Here is a 19,451-nt window from a genome sequence, read left to right as displayed (position 1 = left end):
GAACCATTGAAATGAATAGTTCCGTATACGGACTGTATACGGAACGCAAAAAACGGCCCATAAGGCCTCATGCACAAGGCTGTTGTTTTGGTCCGCATCAGAGCCGCAGTTTGGGCGGCTCGGATGCAGACCCATTCACTTCAATGGGGCCGCAAAAGATGCAGACAGCACTCCGTGTGCTGTCCGCATCCGTTGCTCCGTTCCGTGGCCCCGCAAAAAAAAATATAACATGTCCTATTCTTGTCCGGCACCAAAGGCTGTTGGTGCCGTTCCGCAAATTGGGGAACGCACACAGATGCCATCCGTGTTTTGCTGATCTGCGATTCGCGGACCGCAAAACACACAACGGTCGTTTGCATGTAGCCTAAACGGGGGAAAAAAACGGTCGTGTGAAAGAGGCCTTATAGAGGGTTCGCACATAGGTTTTTGTTGGAGTTTTTGTCTGGCAGTTTTTTGAGCCAAAGCTGGATCTGGCAGGAAGAAAAAGTCTCTCCTTTATATCTTATATTCTCTTTCTCAAGGAATACGTCGGCGTTGACTGTGCATAATCCACCTCATCGCTTTCATTTTTTTCCCCTGCAATTTAAAGCTGTGACCAACCCAAGAAAGGACATGACCAGAAGCTGCAGCGGGTGTGCATTCATTGTTTAGCTCTATTCAGTGGGGAAAAAACCACAAGCATTCAAATTAGAAAACCATGGCAGCAAAGTCAAAATCCTCTGTATTAACGAGGCCTTAGACATTTTGATATAACAGGCCTTTGAGTGTAAAATTGGTAAAAACATCACTATTGATCATTAAAAAAAAATCCAAAAAATGACTTCCTAGTGGAAAATCATGAAAAGCTGTCCTAAAAGATATTTGGGTATGACCACAAGGCATGGTCGTGATCCGGTCGGGTTGCGGCCGTGCTGCGGTCAAGAACCACGTGGCCAATAAGCCGCAGCTTCCCTTCATGTAACTAATAAAGACTGCACTATATAGTAAGTCTTCGTTATTGGCTTCTTCAATGCTGTGCGGCCATTAACAATGAAGGCTGACTAAACAGTGCATTAGTTAAAGGGGTTTTCCCATCTCAGACAATGGGGGCATATCGCTAGGATATGACCCAATTGTCTGATAGGTGCGGGTCCCTACAACAAGAACGGAGCGGGGAGAGCTGTGGCTGGAGGTCTACCCACCACCATAGAAGTGAATGGGAACGCACGCGCGGCCCCTGCTACAATTCATTTCTATGGGGCAGACGGAAATGGCCGAGCCAGCACTCAGCTATTTTTGGCGGCCCCATAGAAATGAATAGAGGGCGGCTGCACATGCTCAGTGCGCCCTCCGTTCATTTCCTGGCTCTGTTCTCATTGTAGGTGCGGGTCCCAGAGGTGAGCGATATGCGATATGCCCCCATTGTCTGTGATGGCCATACCCCTTTAAATAAAATGCAGCTGCAGGCTAATTGGCCGCACAGTTCCTGACTGCAGCTCGGCCGCTATCCAACCAAATCACGACCAGGTTTTTTTTAAAGTTCTGAATAGGCTATCAATATCAGATCAGTGGATGTCCAAGTCAATTGGCTGTCCTAGAGACCACGGTAAACCACATGCTGTGGTCTCTTCATTATTTACATTGGACCATCCACCTTCACACCATTCATTTAGTACCAGCGGTGCAGGGTATTGTAGCTTCTTGATGTTGCAGTACCCTGAATCACCGCTTGCGTTAGATAGTCCGTGTGTTCCCATCTGATCGCAGGACTATTGCCGTTTACTCACTTTATCAATAGCACTGTGATCCGATAGAGACTGACGGTGTCATAAATTACTATGAATCAGTCTGTAAAGGTCAGGAGAGCCCCGGTAGACCCATACACAGACTGTGTTTTTGTTTAGGTATATGACAAACAACTCGGTCTCTTGTTTAACATACAATAAGGACATGTACTCAGATCTGTATTCTTCACATAATCAAGACTGCATGGAAGCTTAATAAGTTTAAACTCATTATTTTTAGGCAGCAGTCTTTGCTCCATCAATATATAAAATCAATCTGCAGAGTATTTTGTAGGATCTGTGGAGCCAGAACGTTCTGACCTCTATTATAAATATTACTTCATGCTGCAGACAACAAACCTATCATTTGGTGCAGGGGACGTCTTCAGTTTTCTTACAATAAATCTTTACTATATGAAAGATTAATAGCTATAACCCTTGCTTGACATGTTTTAGTTTTATTCCGGCCGCCAGAACTCCAGCTCGCCTCCATTATAGTCAATGGGGCCGGAGCGGACCTCTGCGGCACGCATGCACTAGCAGCAGCACGGATCCGCCAGGCTGTTCAACCGCCAGAACAACCTGCCGGAGAAGGCTACCGCTAGTGTGAAGGTAGCCTAAATGAGAGGTGCTGCAGATACGGATTCCAGATCACTATTTCTGATTTTCCTACTGCCGCCCATTCCTCCGCTGTCAGCACTCAAGGACAACAGGACTATGGCACACATTCCCTATATCAGATGTATTATGTGTTTTAGACTCTGTTTCTGCCACTTCCAACAACATGCTGGTGTTTTGATTTATTTGTGATGTCCAACAAGGGGACATGGCCTAGCAGAAATGGCTTAAAGGATAACTGTCACACTTAGACCCTAATTTAAATTTTCATATATGTAGTTACTAATAACATGATATTCCAGAATCAGTTACTATTATACTGACTTACCCCATATTTAATAAGATTCAGCCCTTAGCAACCAGTCTGCATAAAACTGCAATCTCACTATTCAGTTAAGATGGCCGCCACTCAGTGGCGTCGCCAGGGGGGGGCCAGAGGGGGCCACGGCCCCCCCTACATCATGCTGTGCCCCCCCATGTGCCCCCCCAACTAAAATGCCCCCGTTCCCGCCGCCAAGTGAGCCGCCGCCGCAGTCAAGCACAGGGAGATGAGCGCTTCCATTGCGCTCATCTCCCTTGTAATCTGCCTGTGCTGCGGCGGTGCAGGGGAGAGAGAGGTGTGTCCCCTCTCCTTCCTCTGATAGGCTGCCGGCGCACTAGGCCGGCAGCCTATCAGAGGCCGGCGCAGGCGGCGCAATGACGTCATCACGCCGCCTGAGCCTTACAGCGCAGGACACAGGCCAGAAGAGGCCTGCATCGCATCGCTGACACTGAGGTAAGTATAAGTGTTTTTTTTATTTTATTACAATACTGGCACATGATGATGATGATGATGATGGGGGGGGAGGACTTAATACTGGCTGGCACATGATGATAATGGGGGGGGTACTTAATACTGGCTGGCACATGATGATAATGGGGGGGGGTACTTAATACTGGCTGGCACATGATGATAATGGGGGGGACTTAATACTGGCTGGCACATGATGATAATGGGGGGGGGACTTAATACTGGCTGGCACATGATGATAATGGGGGGGAACTTAATACTGGCTGGCACATGATGATAATGGGGGGGGACTTAATACTGGCTGGCACATGATGATGATAATGGGGGGGGGACTTAATACTGGCTGGCACATGATGATAATGGGGGGGACTTAATACTGGCTGGCACATGATGATGATGGGGGGGCTTAATACTGGCTGGCACATGATGATGATGGGGGGGACTTAATACTGGCTGGCACATGATGATGATGGGGGGGGACTTAATACTAGCTGGCACATGATGATGATGGGGGGGACTTAATACTGGCACATGATGATGATGGGGGGGACTTAATACTGGCTGGCACATGATGATAATGGGTGGGGACTTAATACTGGCTGGCACATGATGATAATGGGGGGGACTTAATACTGGCTGGCACATGATGATAATGGGGGGGGGGACTTAATACTGGCACATGATGATGATGATGATGATGATGGGGGCTTAATACTGGCACATGATGATGGGGGGGCTTAATACTGGCACATGATGATGGGGGGGCTTAATACTGGCACATGATGATGGTGGGCTTAATACTGGCACATGATGATGGGGGGCTTAATACTGGCACATGATGATGGGGGGCTTAATACTGGCACATGATGATGGGGGCTTAATACTGGCACATGATGATGGGGGGGCTTAATACTGGCACATGATGATGGGGGGCTTAATACTGGCACATGATGGGGGGGCTTATTACTGGCGCGTGATGGTGGGCTTATTACTGGCACGTGATGGGCTCTTGTTACTGGCACGTGATGGGGGCTCTTGTTACTGGCAGTGGCACGTTATTGAGGGCACTTATTACTGGCACATTATTGGTGGGCACTATAGGGGCATCTACTGAGGCCACAAAGAAGGGGTGTTTTATATGGGGGGCTCTGTACAGTAGCATTTTAAACTGGGACACATTATGGTGGGTACTATGGGGAAGGGGGGAGAGGATTACTATGGAGTCATCTACGGGGGCACTAAGAAGGGGTATTTTATACTTGCAAATTATGGGGGACACTGAGGGCATCTACTGGGGCACGATATATGGGGCATTTTATACTGGTACATTATGGGGGGGCACTAGCAGGAAGGGGGAGAGGAGCACTATGGAGGCATTCACTAGGGGCACTATATAGGGGTATTTTATACTGGCACATTATGGGGGACATTAGCTCAACTGGGGGCAAAAGGGGGTATTGTCACATTATAAGGAGAATTATTTCTACTGGGGGGCATTATGGTGGGCTTTATTACTCCCCCATGGTATGACCCCCTAGTAGCAGCACCAGCCTCTCCCTGCTCTGCTATCCCTCTGCCCCTTCTCCAAATCCTTATTATGAAATCTTTCTCATTAGGATAAAACACAACATCAGCTCCGCCGAGCCCCCGGCCAAGTGTTGAAGTGCCGTCCGAGATCCCCAAGGGCCAAGCCAAGTAACTGTAAGTGTTCATGTGAAATATGTTTGTTATATATGTACACTCCTGTGAGTGGCGGGGAGGGAGATCTGTGGATGACACTGTTATAAGGAGGGAGATCTGTGGATGACACTGTTATGGAGGGGGAAATGGGGATGACACTGTTATGGGGTGGATCTGTGGATGACACATATAGCATAAGATGCTATATACGGTATGTGGCATCCACAGATCCCCCCATAGCAGTGTCATCCACAGATCCCCCACTATATAAAAGTGTCATCCACAGACAGCTGGACTTTTCTTCCCTGTTGTGGTTTTAGGTATTGGGTAAAGTATCGCAGCATTTCTAAGCGTACTTATGTAAATGTATCGTTGTTATAGCTGCCCCCCCTACTTTTGTCCTGGCCCCCAGTGTGCCCCCCCAAAATTTTAAAGCTAGAGACGCCACTGCCGCCACTGCCCTCACCCTGAGGCTAATCCTGCCTGCCCTCACTAGCCAGTAACAATAGCCCCCCAAAAGTGTCAGTAACCAGAGCCCTCCCCCCTAAAGGGTTAATCTTCTGCAGCACAAAGGGGTCCTCTTACCACATGTTGCTTTCATTTATACACTGAGCAGACGGCAGATCTCCCTTCCCTGGTCTGCGCTGCTTCAGCTCTGCATTGTCCTAGTCTGCTGAGTGAGGGAGCGTCTGCCAAGCGCAGGGACAGGGAGAAGTGCACACGGCCCAGGCACTGTTATCAGCTGCTGGGGAGGACCTGGCTTTAATCATTTACTTACACTCCCTGGCTGTCTGTAATCTGACCTTGCACGCTGCCTGCTTCTGCGTCCTCCGTCCTTCAACACATAGACGGACCATGCCTAGCAACCTGATTTTAAGCACAGGTAAAAATAGGCAGTACAGGGAACAAAACTGTGGAATTAAGGGGTAATTGAATACACAGTGTAAAGTTGAAATAGGGCCACCAAGGAGATATTAATCACCACAATCCAATACTCCCAAAAAATAATAATACGACAGTTATCCATTAAGATGCAAGCATGTGTGGCAATATTGTGGCAGAATTGTGGAGCTAAATTCTAATGCCCAGTTAGCCAACTAGTAGGTGGTTTATAGTAGACCGTCTAAAGGTGCATCAGATTTATCATTCAGCAGTCACTGTGATACATCTGGTGCATTTTTAGACTGTCAAGTCTAGGTTTACTCTAAATCGTAGACAATATTAGTAAATCGGCTTCAGTATCTCTATATCCCTGTACATTATACTTGCAAATAAGGTGAAATTTTAGCTATATTTATGTCTAGTAAAGTTACTAAAAAAATGTGTATTATATATTAATAAGTAGTAGATTACTAAAAGTAGACTTCCAGACACTTTTCTGGTACGCTACGCTGCCTCATGCCTTCATAGCACATACTGTATGTACCCATCCTGCATTAGCAATCTAGCAGACAAGAATCAACAAGAAGGTCAAGTAAGGAAAAGCAAAAAATGTGGTCCCAATGTATAGATGGGACAAGAGACATAGGCAGAATTTGAGAGCTAGCACTGAGAAAGCTTTGGGTTGTTGTACAACTGAATATTGACCTAGAAGACCTACAACTGAATACAAAGGGAACAGTGGACACCAATATTAACACATTCTGTCATATTAGGTAGGAGACAGCACAGCCCGAAATTCCATCCACACCACTGTCCCTACCTACTTGGACGATTTGCCCTAAATGGGGGTCCCCAACTGGGCGATGGTGCCTAACCTAAGTGCACAGGACTTAATCAGGGAGGTGAAAGAGTAGTCAGACGGACCAGGTCAGAAACAGATGGGCACAACTAGGACCAAATCCGAATCAAAGAGCAAAAAAATAACAAGCCAAAATCAAAACCATAGCTTTACGTCGACCAAACAGGGTCAGCATCATCAGGTTTAAACAAAACGCGTTTGTGAAGCAGGAGGACCAATTACAGGAAACTGTGGCCAGATACAATTCATAACCAGATCTTCAGCCACCTGAAAAAGTCAATTGTGAATAGTGTAACCTAAACTAATTTGTATCAGTTAGGGCTCAAGCACACGGCCGGTGCGCGGTTGTGCCCGTATTGCGTCCCGCAAACAAATGGTCCGCAATACACGGGCACCGGCCGTGTGCACCCCGCATCACGGATGCAGACCCATTCACTTGAAAGGGTCTGCAATCCGGAAGGTCGGTGCGGAATGGAGGCACGGAACACTACGGAAGCACTACGGAGTGCTTCTGTGGGGTTTCTGTCCGTGCCTCCGCTCCAGACCGTCGGACGCGGATCGCGGACCCATGTAAGTGAAAGGGTCTGCATGCGGCAGCCCTACAGTCTGTATGCGTACATTGCGGACCACAATTTGTGGTCTGCAGCACGGACCCGGCCTGCACACAGTTGTGTGCATGAGCCCTTAATGTGAAACTGAACCAGTTCATTATAACTAATGACATGTAGCAACTTTTTGAAAGTTATGGTGACCTTCTAGAATTCTGTGGATTAGCATGTTTTTGGTATCAAGTTTAGGCTGATTAGTTAGTCTGAAGCTATTGTACCCCAAGAGATGTTACATTTTGGTGGGTTTTGTATAAAACAACCATTAATACAGTGTTTCTGTATTCTTATTTGATGCCTGAAATAAAATACCCTGGTTTACTTGAAAGCACTTACAAATCTCGAGGTGCTGAGAATGAAATCTCACTTGCTAATAAGATCTTTTTGCTGTCTTACCTCAGGTACAAACATTTGTTATGACAGCTTTGCTACTTAGAATCTAATATTTTTGCATATTTATAGGAAGCAATGACACACTGAAGACTGAAAAACCTTGGGGAATCCCACAATAAAATGCACCTGCCTGAAACTGAATGTGCTGTAATCTTCTCTCCTTGTTCTGCAAGTGTATGAAAGACAAGGAGATTCAGCTGAAGTGTGAGGTCAAGATGTACAGCCAGATATAACACAGCCATCTTTTCACAATAGTCATCTCTCTCTATCACCTAGAACGTTTGATATACTTGTTCAGTAGTGATAAAGGAAAGGACCAGTGAAGTTATTGACACCATGTCCTGCACGTTGGTTCTGTGGACTGGTTGTATTGAGAAGATAAAAAAAAAAAATGAAATCTAAGGATAATTTTTCTAGCAGTGTTTTGGTCTACACCTTATCATCAAATGAATACTCTAGCTCATACTCAGTCGATGGCGTCACTTTTGGAGATTTTATTCTTATCGACACCTGTTTCTGAAAGACTAAGAAGATACCCTCATAAAGTAGCCCCAGCATCTTTAGTTAAACCACCGCACATATACAGGTACAAGCAACATTTCAGCCCATTGTTAGTTAAGTCGTGGACTGGAATAGAACAGTGGGTTGCTTCTACCTGTGTGTATGCTTATGCTTTGTCTTAAATAAAGAAGACATTTAGAAGTTGGATGCTGGTGCTACAGTATTACTTTGAGGATGGATTTAAATGGAAGAGGATGATCGCTTCCTTTGCTCATGTGCATTCATAGATGGAATATTGAAGATTGCCTGGTGCCGTCAATATTCTGTGTGTTAGGCTAAGGCCTCATGCACACGACTGTAGTTCTGGTCCGCATCCGAGCTGCAGTTTTTGTGGCTCGGGTGCGGGCCCATTCACTTCAATGGGGCCGCAAAAGATGTGGACAAGAATAAGACAGGTTATATTTTTTGGGCGGACCACGGAACGGAGCAACGTTCCTGTCTGCATCCGTTGCTCCGTTCCCTGGTCCGCAAAAAAAATATAACCTGTCTTATTCTTGTCAGTTTTGCGGACAAGAATAGGCAGTTATATCAATGGCTGTCTGTGTTTTGCAGATCCGCCATCCGTGTTTTGCGGATCACAAAACACACAACGGTCGTGTGCATGAGGCCTAAGACTAAGAGATTACTTCATCTGAGCCAGCTCTCTTGGCGTTTACATCTCGATTTTCTCGTCTACTTTCTGCTTGGAATGGGAAGTCTGTACTGGGCAATTATAACAATATTTAGGCAGTGGAAATGCACAAAGAGATCAACATTAAGGCCTCTTGCACACGAAAAAAAAAATTTTTTTGCGTTTCCGTTCCGTTTTTTGCGTTCCGTATACAGACCGTATGCCTTCCATTTCTGTTTTCCCGCTCCGTTCAAAGAGGCATTTTCTATGAGAGTGCCGGCAGTGTGCGATCTGCAAAGTGCGGAACGCACATTGCCGGTGTCCGTGTTTTGTGGATCCGCAAAACACATACGGACATGTGAATGGACCCCTATGCTGTACATTTTTCTTGCAACAGCTATTACAGTGAAAATGTAGTATAAGGCTACATGCACACGAACGTAAAGACTCTGTGCCCGTGCTGCAGACCGCAAATTGGGGTCCGCATTGCATGGGCACAGACTGTGGGGGAGCCGCATGCGGATCGCGGACCCATTCACTTGTGAATCCGCAAAAAAAAAGTTTTTTTTTTGCGGATTCATTGTAACAATGCCTATCCTTGTCTGCAAAACGGACAAGAATAGGACATATTCTATTTTTTTTTTGCGGGGCTACGGAACGGACATACAGATGCGGACCCATTTTTTTGCGGACCCATTGAAATGAATGGGTCTGCATCCTACTGGCAAAAAAACTGAACGGACTCAGAAAAAAAATATGTTCGTGTGAATGTAGCCACTGACAAGCAAAAGGGTAACAATGTTTAGAACTTTTGACTATCAGGCTCCATATCTCACCATCCACTACAGCTTTGAACGTGAGACTACAATCCTCTTTGCTATATTGCTATATAATGCATAAATTTGACTTGCAACTATTTAGCATATGATTCATTTTGCAGATTCTTTTCATATAACTGCATTGTTACTGTTTTGCTCCTGGTGGAACAATCTTTTTCTTCTTGTATACTACAAATTACAACCTGTTCTCACATTTCCTAATAGCTCAGTGTGATATTAGGTTCATTCCCAAGTGAAAGGTCACTGTTTTGAATCCAGGGGCAGCCATGAAGATTTCCCAAGAAAAGAGAAACAGCATCATCCAGCTCATCGATAGCAGCATATTGGCTAAGAAAATTGCCAAACTGCATCATGTGAGTGCCATGACAGTTGGAAGAATGCGAAATGAAGTCCGTCCATCCATCCCAAAGCTAAGAGGTGGACGTCCAGGCAAAATATTGGAGTCGACAAGTCAGCTCATCCAAAGGTCTTTGAGTTCTGGCACGATCTGGCAGTGGAGGTGGCTTGTATGCTTTGTAATAGTGAGATCACAGACGTCCATGCAAGCACCATGCGAAGCACATTACACAGTCTGGAACAGTGGCCCAAAAAAATGTGAAGAAGCCTCGAGTATCGTAATGAGAAGGGTCGGCTTGAGTTTGCAAAAAAGTACAAACAGTGGACAGTAGAAGATTGGAAACGTTTTTTTGGAGCAATGAGATGAAAGTCAATAGACTGGGCTCTGAAGGGTGCAAATGGGTCTGGAAGAAAAAAGGGAAAATGGGGCTAATGAATCGATAAATTGAAGGAACTGTCAAGTTCGGTGGAGGAAGTCTAATGATATGGGGTTGTTTCACAGCCAAAGGAGTCGAATACTTGACCAGGATAAATGGTGGTCTCAATGCTGAGCTATATGTGAGTATCCTACAAGATGACGTACTTTGTACACTCGAGTACTATGGATATGAAAAGGACAGCATAGTGTTCCAGCAGGACAACGACCCGAAGCATACACCGAGATTAGCGAAGAAATGACAATGAAGTAGAAGTGCTGGATTGGCCCCCACAGTCCCCAGACCTCAACCCAATCAAACACTTGTGGGTAGAGATGAAGAAAAAGCTGTATTCGTAGACAAGTGAGTCGACCAGTATGCACCAATATTGGGAATGGGTAGAAGACACCTGAGGACAAATATTGGTTGAGACATGCTTAAATCTGATCAAAAGCATGCCCAGAAGGATTCAGGCAGTGTTGAAAGTCAAAAGGTGGATTTATAAAATACTAACAAAATAATAAAAATTAAAATTTTCTGCATAACTAATTATATGATAAATAGTTGCAATTCCAATTTATGTATAAGATAGCCAAGATGATTGTCTATAAAATGATTGTAGTCTCACATTCAAAGCTGTAGTGGATGGTGAGATATGGAGCCTGAAAGTCAAATGTTCTAAACATTGTTACCCTTTTGCTCGTCAGAGTATATGGCTGCTCTCCTCTCTGGCTCATGTAGGGGAGCCCCAAGTCCTGTATGACTTTCATAGGCCTTTATAGGACATAGACAGGGGTTGTCTTGATAGGACAACATCTGTAAATGATTGTGTGTGCATTAAAGGGATTGTTCACTATCACTACATGTAAATACCGCTCACTCACAATGTTCAGGACAGGAGAGCCATGGTAGGCAACAGTGACGCTTCCCAGTGGGAAACCCATCATCCTCCCCGATGATTGTGCCAATGTCCAGCAAATTATGGAATCAGTTTTTCAAACCGCTTATTTTTCATTCGGAATTTGAAACATTGGTTCAAATTAGCAATTTGTATGGCATCTGCCCTCTGTCAGCTCATTCTAGGTATTAGTCTTAACCCTCCTCATCCCAGAGACGCATACACCTGAATGATTGCCTGTAACCACAGATCAGTGATAATTACTCATTGCTCAATAATTTGCTCATTTTCATTTTTCCAGAATGTATGTCAGTGCAAGATACCATATTTAGGAAGGCACTTATATATATGCAGTCACTCACACAAAATATACAATTGACCATTGAAAGAGCAGAGTGAAAAATGCGCAGACAAATGCTGAGTCAGCGAGTGCATGCGCAGTCATTAGGCAATCAACATTGCGCAGGACTATTTCACTGCCATACAGACATAATCAGCGAATTAATGTTATTTTGTATCAAAGTGAACAAAGGAGAAATGATATTGTATGTGGTCCTTGACAGATGCCTCCCACTGCTCTGCTGTTGTGAAAGTCTTGTGATGAAATGTCTTGGATTATTTCAGTTCTTCTAAGATTGTTCTGTGCCTACCTCAAATGTATAGTAGCCGTAGGAGTTAAGTCAGTCCATTCCATAAATTTCCCTAGGACATTGGTAATTGTGTTAAGCTACCGCATCATAAACCCTTCACAGCCTTGTAGGCAAATAACATGGCAGCACTGGAGGCTTGTAGGCTTCAACGTTATTATGTTCTGCCAGCGGGAACAACAGCTTTTAAGCAAATTAACCTCAATATATTTTTGGGGCGAATTTGGGTTAACTTAAAACTAATCTACAAAACTTTTACTTTCTGTTCTGCATTCAGTGTTTACCGAGACTTCATTTCACCTTTCACTGCATCCTGAAATGGCTTCTTATTCTTTTCCTGTCACTGCTATTACCGGAAACACCCAGCAAACCAGAGGACGGCGGGCAGAGATTTCTTACTAAAACACTTCCTATAGAATCAGTGCTGTCAGAAGCATGGCACGTAGGGAATCTAATGAAGAAACTTTTTGGGTTACTAAAAATGATAGATATCTATAGGGACTGTCTGGTATTGGGTCAGCCAAATGTTCTCATAATGCTGAATATTTGGCCTCATGCACACGACAGTATTTTTTTGCGGTCCGCAAAAAGGGGTTCCGTTGTTCCGTGATCCGTGTCCGTTTTTGTTTCCGTGTGTCTTCCTTTATTTTTGGAGGATCACCAGACATGAAGGAAAGTAAAAAAAAATCTAAGTCAAGTTTGCCATGCAAATGATAGGAAAAAAACGGACGCGCGGACACGGATGACAATCTTGTGTGCCTCCATGTTTTTTCACGGACCCATTGACTTGAATGGGTCCGCGAACCGTTGTCTGTGAAAAAAAATAGGACAGGTCATATTTTTTTCACAGATTGGAATCACGGACGCGGATGACAAACGGTGCATTAGCTGAGTTTTCCACGGACTCATTGAAAGTCAATGGGTCTGCAGAAAATCACGGAAAACGGAACAATGGACACGGGACACAACAACGGTCGTGTGCATGAGGCCTTTCTCAGTGAGATCTACTTTATTGTAGTTAATAGGTAAGGTGGCATTTTCGAAGGCTTTTTTACTGAAAATATGTTCCTTAACCGCTTGCCGCAACTGTAACGCCGAAAGGCGTCATCGCGGCGGCTCTCCCAGGCTACGCTAACGCCGATTGGCGTCATCTCGCGTGAGCCGAGATTTCCTGTGAACGCGCGCACACAGGCGCGCGCGCTCACAGGAACGGAAGGTAAGCGAGTGGATCTCCAGCCTGCCAGCGGCGATCGCTCGCTGGCAGGCTGGAGATCCGAATTTTTTAACCCCTAACAGGTATATTAGACGCTGTTTTCATAACAGCGTCTAATATACCTCCTACCTGGTCCTCTGGTGGTCCCTTTTGTTAGGATCGACCACCAGAGGACTCAGGTAGGTCAGTACAGTCGCACCAAACACTACACTACACCCCCCCCCCCCGTCACTTATTAACCCCTTATAAACCCCTGATCACCCCATATAAACTCCCTGATCACCCCCCTGTCATTGATCACCGCCCTGTCATTGATCACCCCCCCTGTCAGGCTCCGTTCAGACGTCCGTATGATTTTTACGGATCCACGGATACATGGATCGGATCCGCAAAAAGCATACGGACGTCTGAATGGAGCCTTACAGGGGGGTGATCAATGACAGGCGGGTGATCACCCATATACACTCCCTGATCACCCCCTGTCATTGATCACTTCCCTGTAAGGCTCCATTCAGACGTCCGCATGATTTTTACGGATACATGGATCGGATCCGCAAAACACATGCGGACGTCTGAATGGAGCCTTACAGGGGGTGATCAATGACAGGCGGGTGATCACCCATATACACTCCCTGATCACCCCCCTGTCATTGATAACCCCCCTGTAAGGCTCCATTCAGACGTCCGCATGCGTTTTGTGGATCCGATCCATGGATCCGTAAAAAATCATGCGGATGTCTGAATGGAGCCTTACAGGGGGGGTGATCAGTGACAGGGGGGTGATCACCCTGATTACCCTGATCACCCCCTGTCATTGATAACCCCCCTGTAAGGCTCCATTCAGACGTCCGCATGCGTTTTGTGGATCCGATCCATGTATCCATGGATCCGTAAAAAATCATGCGGATGTCTGAATGGAGCCTTACAGGGGGGGTGATCAGTGACAGGGGGGTGATTACCCTGATCACCCCCTGTCATTGATAACCCCCCTGTAAGGCTCCATTCAGACGTCCGCATGCGTTCTGTGGATCCGATACATGTATCCATGGATCCGTAAAAAATCATGCGGATGTCTGAATGGAGCTTTACAGGGGGGTGATCAGTGACAGGGGGGTGATCACCCTGATTACCCTGATCACCCCCTGTCATTGATAACCCCCCTGTAAGGCTCCATTCAGACGTCCGCATGCGTTCTGTGGATCCGATACATGTATCCATGGATCCGTAAAAAATCATGCGGATGTCTGAATGGAGCCTTACAGGGGGGGTGATCAGTGACAGGGGGGTGATCACCCTGATCACCCCCTGTCATTGATAACCCCCCTGTAAGGCTCCATTCAGACGTCCGCATGCGTTTTGTGGATCCGATACATGTATCCATGGATCCGTAAAAAATCATGCGGATGTCTGAATGGAGCCTTACAGGGGGGGTGATCAGTGACAGGGGGGTGATCACCCTGATTACCCTGATCACCCCCTGTCATTGATAACCCCCCTGTAAGGCTCCATTCAGACGTCCGCATGCGTTTTGTGGATCCGATCCATGGATCCGTAAAAAATCATGCGGATGTCTGAATGGAGCCTTACAGGGGGGGTGATCAGTGACAGGGGGGTGATCACCCTGATTACCCTGATCACCCCCTGTCATTGATAACCCCCCTGTAAGGCTCCATTCAGACGTCCGCATGCGTTCTGTGGATCCGATACATGTATCCATGGATCCGTAAAAAATCATGCGGATGTCTGAATGGAGCTTTACAGGGGGGGTGATCAGTGACAGGGGGGTGATCACCCTGATTACCCTGATCACCCCCTGTCATTGATAACCCCCTTGTAAGGCTCCATTCAGACGTCCGCATGCGTTCTGTGGATCCGATACATGTATCCATGGATCCGTAAAAAATCATGCGGATGTCTGAATGGAGCTTTACAGGGGGGGTGATCAGTGACAGGGGGGTGATCACCCTGATTACCCTGATCACCCCCTGTCATTGATAACCCCCCTGTAAGGCTCCATTCAGACGTCCGCATGCGTTCTGTGGATCCGATACATGTATCCATGGATCCGTAAAAAATCATGCGGATGTCTGAATGGAGCCTTACAGGGGGGGTGATCAGTGACAGGGGGGTGATCACCCTGATTACCCTGATCACCCCCTGTCATTGATAACCCCCCTGTAAGGCTCCATTCAGACGTCCGCATGCGTTCTGTGGATCCGATACATGTATCCATGGATCCGTAAAAAATCATGCGGATGTCTGAATGGAGCTTTACAGGGGGGGTGATCAGTGACAGGGGGGTGATCACCCTGATTACCCTGATCACCCCCTGTCATTGATAACCCCCCTGTAAGGCTCCATTCAGACGTCCGCATGCGTTCTGTGGATCCGATACATGTATCCATGGATCCGTAAAAAATCATGCGGATGTCTGAATGGAGCCTTACAGGGGGGGTGATCAGTGACAGGGGGGTGATCACCCTGATTACCCTGATCACCCCCTGTCATTGATAACCCCCCTGTAAGGCTCCATTCAGACGTCCGCATGCGTTCTGTGGATCCGATACATGTATCCATGGATCCGTAAAAAATCATGCGGATGTCTGAATGGAGCCTTACAGGGGGGGTGATCAGTGACAGGGGGGTGATCAGGGAGTCTATATGGGTGATCACCCCCCTGTCATTGATCACCCCCCTGTCATTGATCACCCCCCCCCCCCCCCCCGCCCTGGTAAGGCTCCATTCAGACATTTTTTTTGGCACAAGTTAGCGGAATTTTTTTGTTTGTTTTTGTTTTTTCTTACAAAGTCTCATATTCCACTAACTTGTGTCAAAAAATAAAATCTCACATGGACGCACCATACCCCTCACGGAATCCAAATGCGTAAACATTTTTAGACATTTATATTCCAGACTTCTTCTCACGCATTAGGGCCCCTAAAAAGCCAGGGCAGTATAAATACCCCACATGTGACCCCATTTCGGAAAGAAGACACCCCAAGGTATTCCGTGAGGGGCATATTGAGTCCATGAAAGATTGAAATTTTTGTCCTAAGTTAGCGGAAAGTGAGACTTTGTGAGGAAAAAAACAAAAAAAAAATCAATATCCGCTAACTTATGCAAAAAAAAAAAAATTCTAGGAACTCGCCAGGCCCCTCATTGAATACCTTGGGGTGTCTTCTTTCCAAAGTGGGGTCACATGTGGGGTATTTATACTGCCCTGGCTTTTTAGGGGCCCGAAAGTGTGAGAAGAAGTCTGGGATCCAAATGTCTAAAAATGCCCTCCTAAAAGGAATTTGGGCCCCTTTGCGCATCTAGGCTGCAAAAAAGTGTCACACATCTGGTATCGCCGTACTCAGGAGAAGTTGGGGAATGTGTTTTGGGGTGTCATTTTACATATACCCATGCTGGGTGAGAAAAATATCTTGGTCAAATGCCAACTTTGTATAAAAAAATGGGAAAAGTTGTCTTTTGCCAAGATATTTCTCTCACCCAGCATGGGTATATGTAAAATGACACCCCAAAACACATTCCCCAACTTCTCCTGAGTACGGCGATACCACATGTGTGACACTTTTTTGCTGCCAAGGTGGGCAAAGGGGCACATATTGCAAAGTGCACCTTTCGGATTTCACCGGCCATTTTTTACAGATTTTGATTGCAAGGTACTTCTTACACATTTGGGCCCCTAAATTGCCAGTGCAGTATAACTACGCCACAAGTGACCCCATTTTGGAAAGAAGACACCCCAAGGTATTCCGTGAGGGGCACGGCGAGTTCCTAGAATTTTTTATTTTTTGTCACAAGTTAGCGGAAAATGATGATTTTTCTTTTTTTTTCTTTTTTCCTTACAAAGTCTCATATTCCACTAACTTGCGACAAAAAATAAAAAATTCTAGGAACTCGCCATGCCCCTCACGGAATACCTTGGGGTGTCTTCTTTCCAAAATGGGGTCACTTGTGGCGTAGTTATACTGCCCTGGCAATTTAGGGGCCCAAATGTGTGAGAAGAACTTTGCAATCAAAATGTGTAAAAAATGCCCTGCAAAATCCGAAAGGTGCACTTTGGAATATGTGCCCCTTTGCCCACCTTGGCAGCAAAAAAGTGTGACACATCTGGTATCGCCGTACTCAGGAGAAGTTGGGGAATGTGTTTTGGGGTGTCATTTTACATATACCCATGCTGGGTGACAAAAATATCTTGGTCAAATGCCAACTTTGTATAAAAAAATGGGAAAAGTTGTCTTTTGCCAAGATATTTCTCTCACCCAGCATGGGTATATGTAAAATGATACCCCAAAACACATTCCCCAACTTCTCCTGAGTACGGCGATACCAGATGTGTGACACTTTTTTGATGCCAAGGTGGGCAAAGGGGCACATATTCCAAAGTGCACCTTTCGGATTTCACCGGCCATTTTTTACACATTTTGATTGCAAAGTACTTCTCACACATTTGGGCCCCTAAATTGCCAGGGCAGTATAACTACGCCACAAGTGACCCCATTTTGGAAAGAAGACACCCCAAGGTATTCCGTGAGGGGCATGGCGAGTTCCTAGAATTTTTTATTTTTTGTCGCAAGTTAGTGGAATATGAGACTTTGTAAGGAAAAAAGATAAAAAATAAAAAATCATCATTTTCCGCTAACTTGTGACAAAAAATAAAAAATTCTAGGAACTCGCCATGCCCCTCACGGAATACCTTGGGGTGTCTTCTTTCCAAAATGGGGTCACTTGTGGCGTAGTTATACTGCCCTGGCAATTTAGGGGCCCAAATGTGTGAGAAGAACTTTGCAATCAAAATGTGTAAAAAATGACCGGTGAAATCCAAAAGGTGCACTTTGGAATATGTGCCCCTTTGCCCACCTTGGCTGCAAAAAAGTGTGACACATCTGGTATCGCCGTACTCAGGAGAAGTTGGGGAATGTGTTTTGGGGTGTCATTTTACATATACCCATGCTGGGTGACAAAAATATCTTGGTCAAATGCCAACTTTGTATAAAAAAATGGGAAAAGTTGTCTTTTGCCAAGATATTTCTCTCACCCAGCATGGGTATATGTAAAATGATACCCCAAAACACATTCCCCAACTTCTCCTGAGTACGGCGATACCAGATGTGTGACACTTTTTTGATGCCAAGGTGGGCAAAGGGGCACATATTCCAAAGTGCACCTTTCGGATTTTGCAGGGCATTTTTTACACATTTTGATTGCAAAGTTCTTCTCACACATTTGGGCCCCTAAATTGCCAGGGCAGTATAACTACCCCACAAGTGACCCCATTTTGGAAAGAAGACACCCCAAGGTATTCCGTGAGGGGCATGGCAAGTTTTTAGAATTTTTTATTTTTTGTCGCAAGTTAGTGGAATATGAGACTTTGTAAGAAAAAAAAAAAAAAAAAAAAATCATCATCATTTTCCGCTAACTTGTGACAAAAAATAAAAAGTTCTATGAACTCACTATGCCCATCAGCGAATACCTTAGGGTGTCTACTTTCCGAAATGGGGTCATTTGTGGGGGTTTTCTACTGTTTGGGCATTGTAGAACCTCAGGAAACATGACAGGTGCTCAGAAAGTCAGAGCCGTTTCAAAAAGCGGAAATTCACATTTTTGTACCATAGTTTGCAAATGCTATAACTTTTACCCAAACCATTTTTTTTTTTGCCCAAACATTTTTTTTTTATCAAAGACATGTAGAACAATAAATTTGGCGAAAAATGTATATATGGATGTCGTTTTTTTTTGCAAAATTTTACAGCTGAAAGTGAAAAATGCCATTTTTTTGCAAAAAAATCGTTAAATTTCGATTAATAACAAAAAAAGTAAAAATGTCAGCGGCAATAAAATACCACCAAATGAAAGCTCCATTAGTGAGAAGAAAAGGAGGTAAAATTCATTTGGGTGGTAAGTTGCATGACCGAGCAATAAACCGCTAAAGTTGTGGAGTGCCGATTTGTAAAAAAGGGCCTGGTCACTAGGGGGGTATAAACCTGTGGTCCTTAAGTGGTTAAAAAAAATCATGTCATTTAAAAAAACAACAACAATGCAAAACACCTGAAAAAAAGACATAAAAAACACTATGAGTGAACATGCACTAAGGTAAGGGCACTGAATATGTTTTCCATCACTCCTTGGGAGTGTTTGACACATGCATACTGGGAAAGTGGATGGGTCAGGCGTTCCAATAGCGAGGGCGCTGTGAGATCTGTGTACACTTCTTCCCTTATTAAAAAGGGGAATGGTAACTTCTGGTTGTCCATTGTCCACACATTTCAAGGAGGAATAACAGTGAAATAGCATGCTGCAAAGTTCTAGTAAAATGTGCTTCTGGACTTTTATCT

General features: G+C 45.2%; 1 protein-coding gene across 5 annotated transcripts in view; it reads left to right on the top strand.

Moving 5' to 3' along the window:
* DOCK10 (dedicator of cytokinesis 10) overlaps window positions 1-19,451 on the top strand; it is a 362,682-nt gene that overhangs the window by 175,942 nt on the left and 167,289 nt on the right. The window lies entirely within an intron of this gene.

Source organism: Bufo gargarizans, chromosome 4 (assembly GCF_014858855.1).
Source record: "Bufo gargarizans isolate SCDJY-AF-19 chromosome 4, ASM1485885v1, whole genome shotgun sequence".
NCBI lineage: Eukaryota > Metazoa > Chordata > Amphibia > Anura > Bufonidae > Bufo > Bufo gargarizans.
The sequence above is the reverse complement of the archived record's forward strand: the minus strand, read 5'-3'. Positions and strand labels throughout refer to the sequence as shown.